Here is a 15669-nt window from a genome sequence, read left to right as displayed (position 1 = left end):
AGTGGGATACTCCGGGAAGCAAGTTTCCGCTACCCAACCCGCGCAGACGTCAACATGGAGGACGTCAACATGGAGGAAGTACTGAGAACCCTCGTGAATGTGGCCGCTGCGCAGCAACAGCAGCAAGCTCAGATGCTACGAGTTGCTGAGGCACAGGTGGAAAACACAAGGCTCTTAAGAGAAGAGTTAAGCCAGGTGAGGCATGACAGAAATGAACCACCTGGTCCAGTTCTCCAGAAAATGTCACCAGGTGATGACGTAGAAGCATATCTGGTGTCCTTTGAGAGACTTGCAAAAAAGGCAAAATGGCCTCCTATAGATTGGGCTAAGAGGCTGGCACCATATCTGACTGGTGAAGCTCAGCGAGCTTATATGGATTTAGATGAGGAACAGGCCTCTGATTATTTGTGCCTAAAGTCTGAGATATTGGCTCGCATTGGAGTTTCCGAGCCAGGCCGAGCCCAGCGCTATCACCAATGGTGCTATGATAAAGAAAAACCGGTCAGAGCGCAAGTGGCTGAGCTTACTAAAATTTTAAAGAAATGGCTGCAGCCTGAGGAGAATTCGCCTTCTCGGATTATTGAAGTTCTGGCGATAGATCACTGTATCCGGGGGCTGAACCGCGATTTGCAAAGGTGGGTTCTGCAATCAGACCCACAAACTTATGAAGAGCTTGCCACCGTGGTAGAAAGGTTTTGTGCGCTACAGCAAATGACTAAAGAACCTGCATTCGTGCCAAAGCAGCTGCCACGCCAAAAGCCAGGTTTGACAATTCTTGCTACAGGGCCCAATGGCAAAACTGCTACGGACAGAGGGCCATGTGCAAAGCTGTTTAATCTGAAGTATTTTTAATGGGGGGAGCCAGGCCACTTTAAGGCAGAGTGTCCTAAACTACAGGAACCCATGGACTGTTCCATGGCACATATTGGGCCTGCATTTCCAAGCTGTTTTACCATGAGTCCCACATCAGGAAGTCCTTGTTTGTTCCGGGTGACTGTGCTAATCAACAAAAACCTTGTTTTGGACTTGGTTGACTCGGGGAGTGAACTTTCATTGGTTTCCAGCTCTGCCTTACCCGAAACCATAACTTCTCGGTTGCCCAAGGTGAAGGTTCTTTGCATACAGAGGAGTATGAAAGAACTATACTACCAGTCACACTCAAAGACAAAACTGTTATGGTGGTAGCTGCTATAGCACCTAAACTCCCATATCCACTCATTTTGGGGCGAGACTTCCCACTGTTTAATGAGGTCCTCGGTGAGCGGATCCGGCCGGACATGCCGGCAACTGATGACACGGTCGGAAGCCCGGTCTTAAAGGAACCCCCTAAGAATCCACAACATCTGGACATCGATCTTTGGGAACCGCCAAACCGGAATGCCATCCTTGGAGTCACAGCAGGAGTTCTACAAAAGCATCCACCTGCGGGGAAACATGGACAGTCCAAACTAGCATTGGTCGGTGATGTCGCAGATGAGCCCACCCCGCCTGTCAGTGAGGATACGGACTGATCTGCAATACCAATTTTGTTTCCTCTGCAGGACTTTGCTCGGGACCAACTTAATGATGCCACTTTGGAACATGCCTTTAAAAGTGTGACTGAGGTAAATGGGGTAGCGAAAGCCGCCCAGCCTGCAGAAGGTATACCCTATTTTATTGTCAAAAATAAATTTCCTGTATAGAGTTGCTATTGTACAGGGGGAAAAAGTAGAACAATTAATGGTTCCTCAGGTCCATGTACCCCTAGTGTTAAAAGCAGCCCACACACATGTCTGTGGGGGACACCTAGGGGAGGATAAAACACGGGAACGAGTTCTGCTTAGGTTTTATTGGCCCGGTGTACACATGGCAGTGAAAAAGTATTGCCGGTCCTGTCCCATTTGTCAGAGAGCCTGTCCCAAACCCATGTACAGGGCACCTCTCATTCCAATACCAATAGTACAAGTTCCCTTTGAACGGATAGCTATGGACCTTGTGGGGCCACTGGAAAAATCTGCATGTGGGCACCAATATATACTAGTGGTGCTTATCTATGCAACCAGATATTCAGAGGCAATTCCCCTACGAAACATAAAATCCAGCACCATAGCTAGAGAACTTGTATTGATGTTTACACGCTTGGGAATACCCAAAGAAATTCTTACAGATCAGGGTACTCCATTCATGTCTAAACTGATGAAGGACATGTGCCAGTTGCTAGGGGTTACGGAGCTTCATACCTCCGTGTACCATCCATAAACGGATGGCTTGGTGGAACGCTTTAACCGCACATTAAAGCACATGCTCAGGAAAGCAGTGGCTCAAGAGAAAAAAGATTGGGACACTCTTATTCCCTATTTGATGTTTTCGATCCGTGAGGTACCTCAAGCTTCAACAGGGTTTAGTCCCTTTGAGTTATTGTTTGGGAGACAGCCCAGGGGTATCTTGGATATGTTAAAAGAAGAGTGGGAGCAGCAAGGTCCCAGGGAGCCAAATCTGGTACAATTTGTGTCCCAAATGTATGAGAGGCTAGGAAAGATAGGGCCCATTGTGCAGCAACATAAAAGAGGCTCAGGAACGACAGAAGAAAAGTTATTACAAAAGTGCTGTTGTTCGATCTTTTAAGCCTGGGGACAAGGTCCTAGTCCTGGTTCCTACCCAGGAAAGCAAACGTTTCACCCATTGGCAGGGGCCATATGAAGTTCTAGAGGCTGTTGGTCCTGTCAATTACAGAGTCCGCCAGTTAGGTAGGAGAAGGGAGGAGCAAATATATCATGTTAACCTCCTTAAACCTTGGTATGATGAGGAAACCTCTCCTCAGGTAGTGAGTACTGCCATTGAAAAGTCTGAAGTGCCCATAGAGCCAGCATTGTCTGTTAAGCAGAGACAACAGACTGAAGAAATGATGTCTTCTCTTCCCTCCCTGGGCGCACTACCTTAATCTAACATGACATTGTCACTCCGCCAGGAGTCATTGTAAAGCAGAAGCCGTATCGTATTCCAGAAGCCAGACGGGTGGACTTGAGAAAGGAGATCGAGAAAATGCTCCAGTTAGACGTGATTGAAGAGTCCACTAGTGAGTGGAATAGTCCCATTGTCCTTGTTCTGAAACCCAATGGGCCAATTAGGTTCTGCAATGACTTTAGGCGCCTAAACAGTATGTCGCAGTTTGATGCCTATTCGATGCCACGTGTGGATGAACTGGTGGAAAATCTTGCTGATAGCAACTATTTGACAACTCTTGATCTAACAAAGGGTTATTGGCAAGTTCCCCTGACTTCCACGGCCAAGCCAAAGATTGCATTTTCCACCCTTGATGGTCTCTATCAATATAAAGTCCTACCCTTTGGGTTGCATGGGGCACCTGCCACCTTCCAAAGGGCCATGAATAAATTGCTACGACCTCACACAGCTTATGCAGCCGCTTACTTGGACGATATAGTGATTTATATCCCAGACTGGCGATCACATTTAGACAAAGTTGAGGCGGTCTTAGCTTCATTAAGGTCAGCAGGGTTAACAGCTAACTCAGAGAAATGTGCGATAGCCATGAGAGAAGCCAAATATTTGGGGTATGTTGTTGGTCGAGGGCGTGTAGAACCCCAGCTAGACAAAGTGGAGGCAGTCAAAAACTGGGCAATACCAGAAAAAAAGTCGCAGTTAAGAACCTTTTTAGGCTTAGTAGGTTACTACAGGCGGTTTGTAAGCCACTTCGCCACTAGAGCTTCTCCACTTACAGACATGTTAAAAAAAAGTTGTCCAGATAGATTAACCTGGTCTGACTCTGCAGAAACCACCTGGTCTGATCTTCGGTTAGCTCTTTGTTCCTCCCCAGTTCTACCAGCACCGGATTTTACCCGGAGGTTCTTCCTCCAAACTGATGCTTCTGGTGTTGGCTTAGGTGCAGTCTTGTCACAGGAGAAGAATGGAGTAGAAAATCGTGTCCTGTACCTAAGTCGTAAGTTGCTTCCAAGGGAACAAAAATATGCCACTGTGGAGAAAGAATGTCTCGCCATAAAATGGGCTACAGAAGCTCTGTGCTATTATCTCCTAGGCAGAGAGTTCACCTTAATAATAGATCATGCACCATTGAGACGGATGCAGAACAACCGAGAGGTAAATGCCAAGGTAACCCGATGGTTCTTGGCACTGCAACCTTTGAAGTTCTCAGTAGAACATAGACCTGGGATTCTGCACAAGAATGCAGATGCATTGTCACGAAAATATATGCTCCTCGCGAAGTCCGCGTCCCCCTACTTGGAGACGCTAGGGGGAGGGATATGTAACAAAGGGAGGCATTTATCTGACAAGATGCAGAGAAAGCATACAAGCAGAATAAAACATTGGCGCAGTTATGCACCTAGATTGAGGTTAAACCAGGTAAAGACTTATGTATAGTTTAAAGTTTGGTTAACTTTAATGATTTGAAAGCTCCTTCCTCTCAGCAAACAGACAGGGTATGTCTGTTAGTGCAACAGAGCCAGTGATGGGCGTTTCCTCTTAAAGAGAAGGTGAGTGTGTCACCTGCCCATCAAGCTAAGGCTGGGGGAGGAGTATCATGTATAAAAGCTTGATTGTGTCATTTGTTCACTGAGACCAACGCTGGAGAAGCTGGCTGGTCTGGAGAGATGGTCTATGTCTAGCTAGCGTTTAGGGTCTCCATAATTGCTTTGAAATTCATACGGTGTCAAATACATTTTGACCATTCTGACAATAAGCTGCATAAAAAGAAGAAGTTGTTCGCGTGTGCTTCAGCAGTAGCGGGCTCTTGCCACAATATATATATATATATATATATATATATATGTGTTAGCAAAGAGGCCTAGTTGCCACACCTCTCCTGTATAGGGACAGGTGAGGTTCTTGGAAACCTGCAGGGGAAAACTGCATACAGGGTTAAAACCCAAAAACCTTATACAGTCAAACTCCTAGCCTGCACACACACAGGTGGTCTAATTGGGTAATTTGACCAAAGGGAGGAGACTTGTGTAAATAAACCAGAATTGAACATTTGTGTTTGTGACTGATGCTGAGCAAGTCGATCAGTTATGAGAGAGCTGGACTGTGATTGGTTAGCATTAGGGTCACCAGGAGGTGATGGCAACTTAGCATTGCTTACTGGTGTCATCCTGACAAGAAATGATACAATTTATTAGGATGCAAACAATTAAAGTATGCTTGATTTCAAGCACGAAGCTGTCTGTGACTGATATCTGCGGTGTGTCAAGGTGTTAGAAGTTCTCCACAAACCATCCGTAATATCTTACCAAGCCAAGAAAAGTCCTCAGTTGGGTCTGTCTCTCTGGTTTGGACCAGTTCTTTATGGCTTCCACTTTATCAACCTAGGGTTTGACCATCCTCCGTCCAACTACATATCCCAGGTATATTGCCTCCGGCAAGGCCAATGCACATTTCTCAGGATTGACATCAAGGGACGTGTCCTTAAAGACTCTAACATGGCCTCTAATTTGGGAAGATGTGATTCCCAATCATGTGAGTAGATAACTATGTCATCCAGATAAGCAGTAGCATATCTCCTAGTGGCTTTAAGAGCTTATCCATCGCTCTCTGGAACATGGCAGGTACTCTATGTAGCCCAAAAGGCAACTCCTTATATTAGAACAAGCCAACAGGCGTAGAGGAGGTTTTGAGCTTGGCCGAGGCTGTCATGGGTTTCTGTCAATACCCCTTTGCGCTGTCTTAAGTGGTCAGCTATTCACTTCTGGCTAAGATCTTTACCAGTTTGTCTATTTGTGGCATAGGATAAGTATCAAACTGGGAGACCTTATTTAAACATCTAAAGTAATTGAAAAACATTGTGTTTCGGGACTTGTACACTAGAACTATTCCACTCGTTTGGTGTATTCTTCCACAGCATCTAGTTGGTTCATGTTTTCAACTTCCTGCTTCACCGCAGCCCGTCTAGCCTCAGGTATGCGGGAGGCCTGTTGCTTAACTACTACCTTGGGGTAGCGGGTGGTGATTGTCATGTGTTAGAGTGGTACGCCCAGGAATAGGAGAGAATACGTCCCTGTTTCAACCTACCATTAATGGACACCTCACAGTCCTCTGCTTTAATGACTAGCATTGAAGACACAAGATTTTCCTTGTGCCAAGGCTTTAGTAAATTGACATGATACATTTGTTCTTCTCACCTTCTACTCAACTAGTGGACTCTATAGTTCACCTGACCAACCACTCCTGTGACCTCATAAGATCCCTGCCAGTGTACAAAGACTTTAATTTCCTGGATGGGGAAAAGAACTAACACTTGGTCGCCTGGGTTGAAAGAAGGGACTACTGCCTTAGTGTGAATGTCTTTTCTGACACTCCTGGGCATCCTCTGAATGTTGTTTCACCAAAGAACCTATTTGCCTCAGCCTATATAACCGTGCAACAATTTGAACTACATTTAGCTCATTGGGGTTTCCTTGGAAAAGGGGAAAGTCTGGCGCTAAAATGAGGGGGTAAGGTAGTGTGACAGGGTTGACCTCCTATGCTGCCCTGTCATTGTTGCTGGAGACCGACTTGGCATACCTTCCCATCGTCCCCTTTATCCCAAGTGCACCCCCTCTAATCCACTTCCTTCTGTGTACACACTTGCTGGTAGGACGCCCCCTTGCTGTGTCAGTTAGTGTATACATTCCTGGTTCTTCAAGCAACGAGAAGCAGCAAACTGCCACTACCGACTCCACCTGCTAATAGGGTGCCTTTAGCATGTTGAAGTGGTAGGTCCGCTGCCATCTACCATCGCTATCAAATGGCACCACATAGGTGATGTATATGTGTATGGTCCAGCCTCACAAACTCTGACGTTCGCGTCCTAATCATATCAAGTCTTCTGCTTGGTCTGCGCTTCCACTAGGCTAGCTTGTGCTAGTCCCATGAGGTTCTCTACCCGATCTCTGAGCTTGATCACATACTCCACACAGACATCCTGGGTGGGTAGCTCCCCTTCCCAAGACTCCAGAACAGATCAAGAGGTCCCCAGACTCTACGGCCATATAATAATTTGAAAGGGGAGAAACCGGTACCTCTTGCAGCACCACCAGATAAACAAACCCCCCGCCAAAGTTACAAATGCTCATAGCATATGCTTCAGAATGCCGTTGAACCACTCAGACGGGTACAAATTTCCAGCGGTGGATATGCTGACACTTATCCTATCGACACCAAAAAGGTGAAAGGGTCATTTCAGAGGTTAATAGAGGCCCGGGGAAGCCCCCCATCCTCTTTTTTTTTTTAACAAAAAAAAAACACCGCCCTGGTTACGGCTCTGTTACCTAATTTCTGCCATTTACCTTTAAAAGCATTCAATTGTTCATGTTCTAAAAGTGATATTTTAAAATCATCATCATCATCAACATTTATTTATATAGCGCCAGCAAATTCCGTAGTGCTTTACAATTGGGAACAAACATTAATAAGACAATACTGGGTAATACATACAGACAGAGAGGTAAGAGAACCCTGCTCGAAAGCTTACAATCTATAGGACAATGGGAGTTTGAAACACAAGGGCATGTGCTACATCATATTGCACAATGGACCAGCCAGACTGCAAAGGTAAAAGTACTGAGTGGGCTGTGTGTGTTGCAATGTTGGTCAGAAGGTTGTTGTCTTGCGTTAGCAGTGTAGAGGATGGTAATAGGGTAATCTAGGGAAATTAAGATGATGGTTGAGGAATATCATAACCTTGTCTGAAGAGGTGGGTTTTCAGTGAACGCTTGAAGGTTTGAAGACTAGAAGAAAGTCTTACTGTGCGTGGGAGGGAATTCCACAAAGTAGGTGCAGCCCGGAAAAAATCCTGTAACCGAGAATGGGAGGATGTGATGAGAGTGGAGGAGAGACGTAGATCTTGTGCAGAATGGAGGTGTCGAGTAGGGAGATATTTTGAGACAAGTGAGGAAATGTATGTCGGTGCAATTTTGTTGATGGCCTTGTATGTTAGTAAAATAATTTTATATTGGATTCGTTGAAATACAGGCAGCCAATGTAGAGACTGATAGAGTGGCTCAGCAGAGGAATAACGGTTTGTAAGGAAAATCAGTCTAGCCGCTGTGTGCAAAATAGATTGTAGGGGTTCAAGTCTGACTTTGGGAAGATCAGTAAGGAGGGAATTGCAAAAGTCGATGCGGGAGATGATGAGTGCATGAATTAATGTTTTTGCGGTGTCTTGTGTCAGATATGTGCGTATTCTGGAAATGTTCTTTAGGTGTATGTAACATGATTTAGATATAGAATTGATGTGGGGAATAAACGACAGTTGTGAATCAAGGATTACACCTAGGCAACGAGCTTGCGGGTTGGGATTTATGGTCATGTTATCGACAGAAATAGAAATGTCAGGCAGGAAGCTTCTGTTTTTGGGTAGGAATATTATTAATTCAGTTTTTGAAAGATTGAGTTTGAGTTGGCGAGAAGACATCCAAGATGAAATGCCAGAAAGACAGTCAGTAACGCGAGACAACACAGATGGTGAAAGATCAGGAGAGGATAGATAAATTTGTGTATCATCCGCATAGAGATGATACTGAAATCCAAAGGAGCTTAGTAGTTTTCCAAGGGAAGTGGTGTAGATAGAGAATAGCAAAGGACCTAGGACGGAGCCTTGTGGAACTCCAACTGATAAAAGAAGCGGAGCAGAGGTGGATCCAGAGAAATTAACACTGTAAGAGCGATTAGATAGGTAGGATGAGAACCAGGATAGGACAGTGCCTTCAAGACCTAGGGATTGTAGCGTTTGTATGAGGAGAGAGTGGTCAACAGTGTTAAATGCAGCAGAGAGATCCAGGAGAATTAGAAGAGAGTATTGGTTATTATTTTTTGCTGTGATCAAATCATTGACAACTTTGGTCAGCGCAGTCTCTGTAGAGTGTTGAGAGCGAAAGCCTGACTGAAGAGGATCCAATAGGTTGTTTGCTGTAAGAAAGTGTGTGAGGTGTGTGTAGGCAATTCTCTCGAGAAGCTTGGAGGGGCATGGGGGCTGGGAGTTGGGGCGGTAATTTATGAGAGAGTTAGGGTCAGAATTCTGTTTTTTTTAAAATGAGAGTAATCACTGCATGCTTGAATATAGATGGAAAAATACCAGTTGAAAGAGATAGATTACAGATTTTAGTTAGAGGGGGAATGAGCACAGGAGACAGGGACATACCCATTTGTGAGGGAATGGGATCAAGAGGACAGGAGGTAGAGTAGGAAGATGAGAAGAGAGTAGAAACTTCCTCTTCGTTTGTGGGATCAAATGAAGAGGGAGTGTCAGAGGGTGCTACAAAGGAATTGAGCAGATTGCTTGTCAAGGGAGATACCATTTCAAGCCTGATCTTATCAATTTTGTCCTTGAAATAGGAAGCAAGATCCTGTGCACTGATGTTAGTTGGAGGATTTGGGGCAGGAGGATTCAGTAGAGAGTTAAATGTGTTAAAGAGGCATTTGGGGTTAGAAGCCTGAGCATAGATGAGAGATCGGTATTATGCTTATTTAGCAGTGTCCAGAGCATTTCTGTAGGAGTGGTAGATATCAGTATATGTGATGAAATCATTAGAGGCACAAGATTTACGCCAGTGACGTTCTGCTTTACGAGAAAGTTTTTGTAGAGTTCGTGTTACTGTAGTGTGCCACGGTTGGCAAAGAATTCTACGCAAAGTATGTAGTGTCGCTGGAGCCACTTGATCCAGGGCAGTTGCTAGGGTTTGATGAAAATGGGGTACTGCCCGATCAGGGGAGGAGAATGTAGAAATTGGGGAGAGAAGGTGCTGGAGAGAGGTGGAAAACTGTTGAAAATCAATAGCGTTGATATTCCTGCGGGTATGAGGAGGCTTGGAAGAGTTTGACACTAGGGAGGGTAAAGAACTGGGGGTGAGCGAGTATCTAATAAAATGATGATCTGAGAGGGGGAAAGGAGTGTTAAGGAAATTAGAAACTGAGCATAGTCTAGAGAAAACAAGATCAAGACAATGGCCATCCTGATGAGTAGCAGATTCAATCCACTGGGAGAGGTCAAGTGAGGAGGTTAGAGAGATTAGTTTGGAAGCAGCATTGGAACGTGGATTAGAAATAGGGATGTTGAAATCACCCATGATGATGGTGGGGATATCAGTAGATAAGAAGTGAGGGAGCCATGCAGAGAAGTGTTCAAGAAATTGTTGGTGTGGACCAGGGGGGCGATAGATGACAGCAACACGCATAGAGAATGGGTTAAAAATCCTAACAGCGTGTACTTCAAAAGATGTGAATGTGAGTGATAGGACACTTGGTAGAACTGTGAATGTGCACTGAGGGGAGAGAAGTAGTCCAACCCCCCTCATTGTCTGCCTCCTGGTCTAGGGGTGTGGGTGAAATGGAGACCACCATGTGAAAGGGCTGCAGGTGAGGCAGTGTCTGAATGCGTGAGCCATGTTTCTGTTATTGCTAGAAGGTTGAGGTTGTATGAGAGGAAGAGATCATGTACGGAGGTAAGTTTGTTACAAACAGAGCGTGCATTCCAAAGGGCACATTTAAAGGACTTTGGAAGAGAGGAGAGACAGGTTATGTGTTTGAGGTCTGCCAGATTTCTGTAGTGCTTCTCCAATCTTCCATTACTTTTTTTAAACCACAAAAGATGCTATAGAGTTTATATCAAAATTATGTACTTCTTTACATTGTGCAGATAAGGAATGTAGGTCATATCCTTTTTTTAATACGTCTTATGTGTTCTCCCCATTTGTCTTTTAATCTTTTACAGGTCCTACCAATATATTGTATATATTATATTTACATTCTACAATGTAAACACAATTTTTTGAGTTACAAGTCATAAACTCATTAATTCAATATATAGTGTATGTCCCACAGAGAAAAAACTGGGGTAAATGTATTATGCTACATTTTTGCAAGTTGCCGATATTAATTGGATGAAGTTGTTTCAAATTAATAAACATCGATTTAAATGGCTTTATCTGAAAATATGCAAATAGCACGCTACGGTGTGGAAAGGCTTGTTACGCAATAACACTAGCGAACACTTCTAAATACATTTACACTCACACATACATTTGTAAATAGTTTACCTTAATAAAGTTCCAGCACATAGTCTTATATATTCAAATGTAGTAGATTTAATAGTTTAATATAATAATGTTAAAATCACTTTATTGACATCTAAGGTTCAGGATATAGGAAATGTATCATGTTTAGTATCATACAAATCCACTTTTTACCATCAGACATTCGCTACAATCAGCTAAGTGATCGTTCCCTGCGTATGCTAGTTATGGGTGATAAAGGATTAATGCTCAAAATGATATTGTATTTGGAATGCTAATAGGCTCGTTTGAACCAGTATTTCGGTGGGCTCCTGAGGGAAGACATGTAGGCAACAGTTGGAGAGTTGCTCCCCACCCTAGGAGAGCATCGTTTGAACTGACCTATGACATGCATTGTACTGGACTGTCCTAAATCCTGAACCAATGGAGAATGCTTTTACAATTGACTTGTTTACTTTATGACATCATCACTGTTTTTTTATGTACCACAAACTGTATATAAACCAGGCACTGTGACCATCATTCAGTCTACATTGACCACAGGCTTCAGGACTAAATGAGTGTTTGCTGGATCCAGTACTCTGGGTAGCTATCGGCTGTACTGTTTTATATTTTATTGTAATTTATTATATCTCGCTATTAAATTTCTTTTGTGCGTTGGCTAGCAGTGGACAATATTTATTGATAGCGACTATATGAACATAACAAAACCTTTCAACTTAATGTAATTACCGTCCTGATGTTTAGATACAACACTTCTAGCTAATTGATTCATTAAACTGGCTGCCCCTCTATAGACTTAATGGGGAGCTGTGGTTATACAATCTTTTAAAATAGCATCTCTTACTAACAAAGTTCAATGTTTCCAAAAACTTACTCCACTTTTTTGTATTCGGAATTATATTGTGTAATGAACGGAATATTGATATTTTCCATTCTGTCTTTACTTTTAGTTTTTGGTGCTAACAATACATCTCTATTAAAAACATCAACTTTTTCTATGATGTTATCTAAATGTTCTTCCTTATACCCCTTTGCTAAAGATTCTGATTTTGTAGTTGATATTTGTCTGTGACGTTGTAGCTGTTAAAATGAAGTATTCAGAGGATCTGATATTTTTAAGTTGTAACAAACAGAATGGGATCCTTGCTCTAAACTAGATTCATTCTGGCTGGTTAGTGGTGCGTAATCTAATGAGCTCTCCGTTGTTCCCATGAACCACCGCAAGGCAGGATGGGCTCTGCTCCCAAGGGCTCACATGTCGTGGTCCACTGGTCTGCCTTTAGATGTAACACTGCAGAAGAGAGAGTGACTGGTGGCCAATAGAAGGTAACAAAGAGAGTAGTCAGATGGCCGGGTATGGTACACAACTGGCAGGTAAGTACAGAGTCAGCAAGCAGAAATGGAGTCAGAACAAGCCAGGGTCTGGTACGCAATCTGACAATGGAGAATCGAATCAGCATGCCAGAGCAATGTCTGGACTAGCCGGGTCTGATAATGCAATCTGGCAGCGGAGTACGGGAGCGACAAGAGGAATCAAAGTCAGGGCAGCCAATGTCTGTAACACTAAGCAGGTAACACTAAGACAGAGAGTAGTCAGCAAGCCGAGATCGGTACACAGGCGCACTAGATCAAGAATGGTCAAACAGGCAGGAACTGGTACACAAGGATCAATCAGGATACAGGTCTGCAATAAAATCCATAGAGATTTGAGACCACAGAACATCATCAGGACCTGGCAGCGGAATGAGAGGGCCCAAAGGTTTTTATCCTAGGAACCTTATGTTGGGCACAATTTGAACATGTAGAGACAAAATCCTTATGTATGGAAGGTCACCAATTTCGTGAAAGTAACTCCCAAGTCTTCAGAATTGCACAAAGAAAATAAAAAAATCTTTTACTGTAGAATTTAAATGGTACAAGTGTACTGGTCCAGCAGCTGTAAAGGGAGGATGCAAGTCTCCCAACTAGACAACAACATACAAATAGTAATATACAGTGAAATAGGACTAGTGCACAATAATATAAATTGGATAAAAAATCTTAAAAAGTAGTTGATATATAAGATCATGAGAATACACACAGTTCACCAGTATAAAATAGAGATGAGCGGGCTCGGATTCCGCTAATCCGAGCCCACCCGAACAGTGCGGATCCGAACAGGATCCGAGCACTGTTCGAAAATTTCCGGTGGGCAAAAAAATTGAAAACGAGGCTCTGTCGTCCAAGTCTCGCGTCGAATCTCGCGAGAGGTGGGAGGGAGGGCCCAGAACAATTCCATCTTGTACCTCTTTTTTTGGCATTATGTGCTCAAGCTACCTCGGTGCAACCTTTTGACCTAAAAACAATATTGTGAGGTGTTCAGAATAGACTGGAAATTAGTGGAAATGATTGCTATTGAATGTTATTGAGGTTAATAATAGCGTAGGAGTGAAAAAAAACCCACAAAACTGGTTTTTAGCACTTTTTATGCTTTTTTAAAAATAAATCAGAACCAAAACCTTTCGTCAGATGTTTTGGCAAAACAAATCAGAACCCAAAACCTCAAGCTAATCAGAACCCTTAGTATAAAACATAAAATATAATAAACTAAAATAGATAAACATAGAAAAAACACATACATGTAGTAAAATGGGTGTGTTCAGAATAGAACCCTGCAAATGACAGCTACCCTCTCTAAAAAACAATATAATTGATACAGTCTTGAATTGATACATAATGTACTTGATCCAGGTATACGAAAAGAGGAAAAATAATATCTCTATTAACCAAACAATAATAAGCTGATATGGATCATGGAGAAGCTTCCATAAGGTATAGTCGCTGTGAAATCGTAGAAAGTAAAATGCTGGTGCATAAAAAAATTGCTCTGCAGAGGATAAGTGGCTATTGTGTAAACAAATTCATTGAAATACCACAGGCATTTGAAGTTGTATATTACCGTCCTGATCTTGTGACCGCTCCCCCAGATAGACGGAGGGCAAGCAGATCCAAGCACACTCACGTGACTGAAGGGAGAAAAGAACGTAGGACTGTGTGCCTGGACTCCCCCGGCCCACCCGCCAACAGCTAGCAACTGACAGGCTGGCGGCTCTGGAGGAACCAATTTAGATAAACAGCAGTCAGTAGTGTAGCAGTGTAGACGGCACGTAGGAAGGTAGCAGCCTGGGTGCCACAATCGTAAATAGCGTGCTAAATTGAGGTATATGCTTTCAGTTCAATATATGGTAGGATATCAATCCTGCATGATTAATCCAATCCAGTAATATTAGAGGTAGTAGTTGAAATTAGAGATGCTCACTGACCCCCGTGTTTTGGTTTTGGTTTTGGTTTTGGATCTGGATTACCGTCGTGTTTTGCTTTTGGTTTTGCCAAACTCTCATTGAGTGTTTTGGTTTTGGTTTTGGTATTGTTTTGTTTTGTTTTACTATTTTGTTCAAAAATCAACGTTTTTGGTCATAAAAGAACCAAATTTAGTGCTCCACCTGTTTCTTGGATAAGTAATGTAGTTGTAAAGCTAATAAATTATCAAAAAAACAGTTTAATTCCTGGTAGGCCTTCATTAATTCGACACACAAACCAGATTGTCTTCCTCTCCATCTATGCATATTGGCAATGCAGCCATCGTCTTTGGATGTATATTACACGCTACACTTATAGTTAAATATGTAAAGAAATGGACAAAGGCAGTTTGGTTTCTGTCTCTATAGGCCCCCCTCCACTTGTAGAAAATGCCAACAAATTCAGCCATTATAGACTGTACAATATTAATTGAAACAGACAAAGGCAGTTTGGTTTCTGTCTCTATAGGCCCCCCTCCACTTGTCGAAAATTCCAAAAAATTCAGCCGTTATAGACTGTACAATATTAATAAAAATGGACAAAGCCATTTTGGGGTCACTCTGTGTATGACACCCTACCCTTGAGGATAAATTGCCCAAACAGCAGCCTTTCAAGACAGTACGTGATATGGAAATGCCCCAAGTCCCTTTCCTCTTTGGGGGTAGATTGCACCCTACACTTACATAGAAAGTTTTAAAAAGATGTTATCGTCATCATCTTCAGCTTCATCCTCACCCTCATCAGTGTGTACGTCATCATCACAGACTATTAATTCATCGCCGCTTGAATCCGCCATTAGAGAACAGTCAGTGCTTGCATGTCTTGGATGGTGAAGGCCTTCCTCGTGGAAGATGTAGTTCATTTTTATAAACATCCTTTTCTCAACATTTTTGGGAAGTAACCTTCTACGGTGATCACTGACTAAGTTCCCTGCTGTGCTCGTTCAGCGTACACACTGGAGGGTGGGCAGCTTAAGTATTGCAAAGCAAGTTTGTACATGGGTTTCCAAATTGCCTGCTTTTCTTCCCAGTAAGGGAAGGGACTGTCTGATATTTCCATATCAATTACCTCTTGAAAATAATCCTCCACCATCCTTTCCACTCATATTGGATGGAGTTATGGGCAAGGTCACACATTTTTAGAAAAATCCTTCAAACCAGCCCAGATGTTAAACTGTTCTGGTCTCCCCTCTGCATCTACCCTGCTTCTTTTTTGAAAATTCAATTTTTTACGAGCAGCAGCTGCTTGAGAAACTGAAGAAGAACACGTCGTCAAGCCGAGGCCCAGTTCAGCGGACAACTTGCTGAGCAATAGCTCCTTGCAA

Source organism: Mixophyes fleayi, chromosome 12 (genome assembly GCF_038048845.1).
Source record: "Mixophyes fleayi isolate aMixFle1 chromosome 12, aMixFle1.hap1, whole genome shotgun sequence".
Lineage (NCBI taxonomy): Eukaryota > Metazoa > Chordata > Amphibia > Anura > Limnodynastidae > Mixophyes > Mixophyes fleayi.
This window is presented reverse-complemented; position numbering follows the sequence as displayed.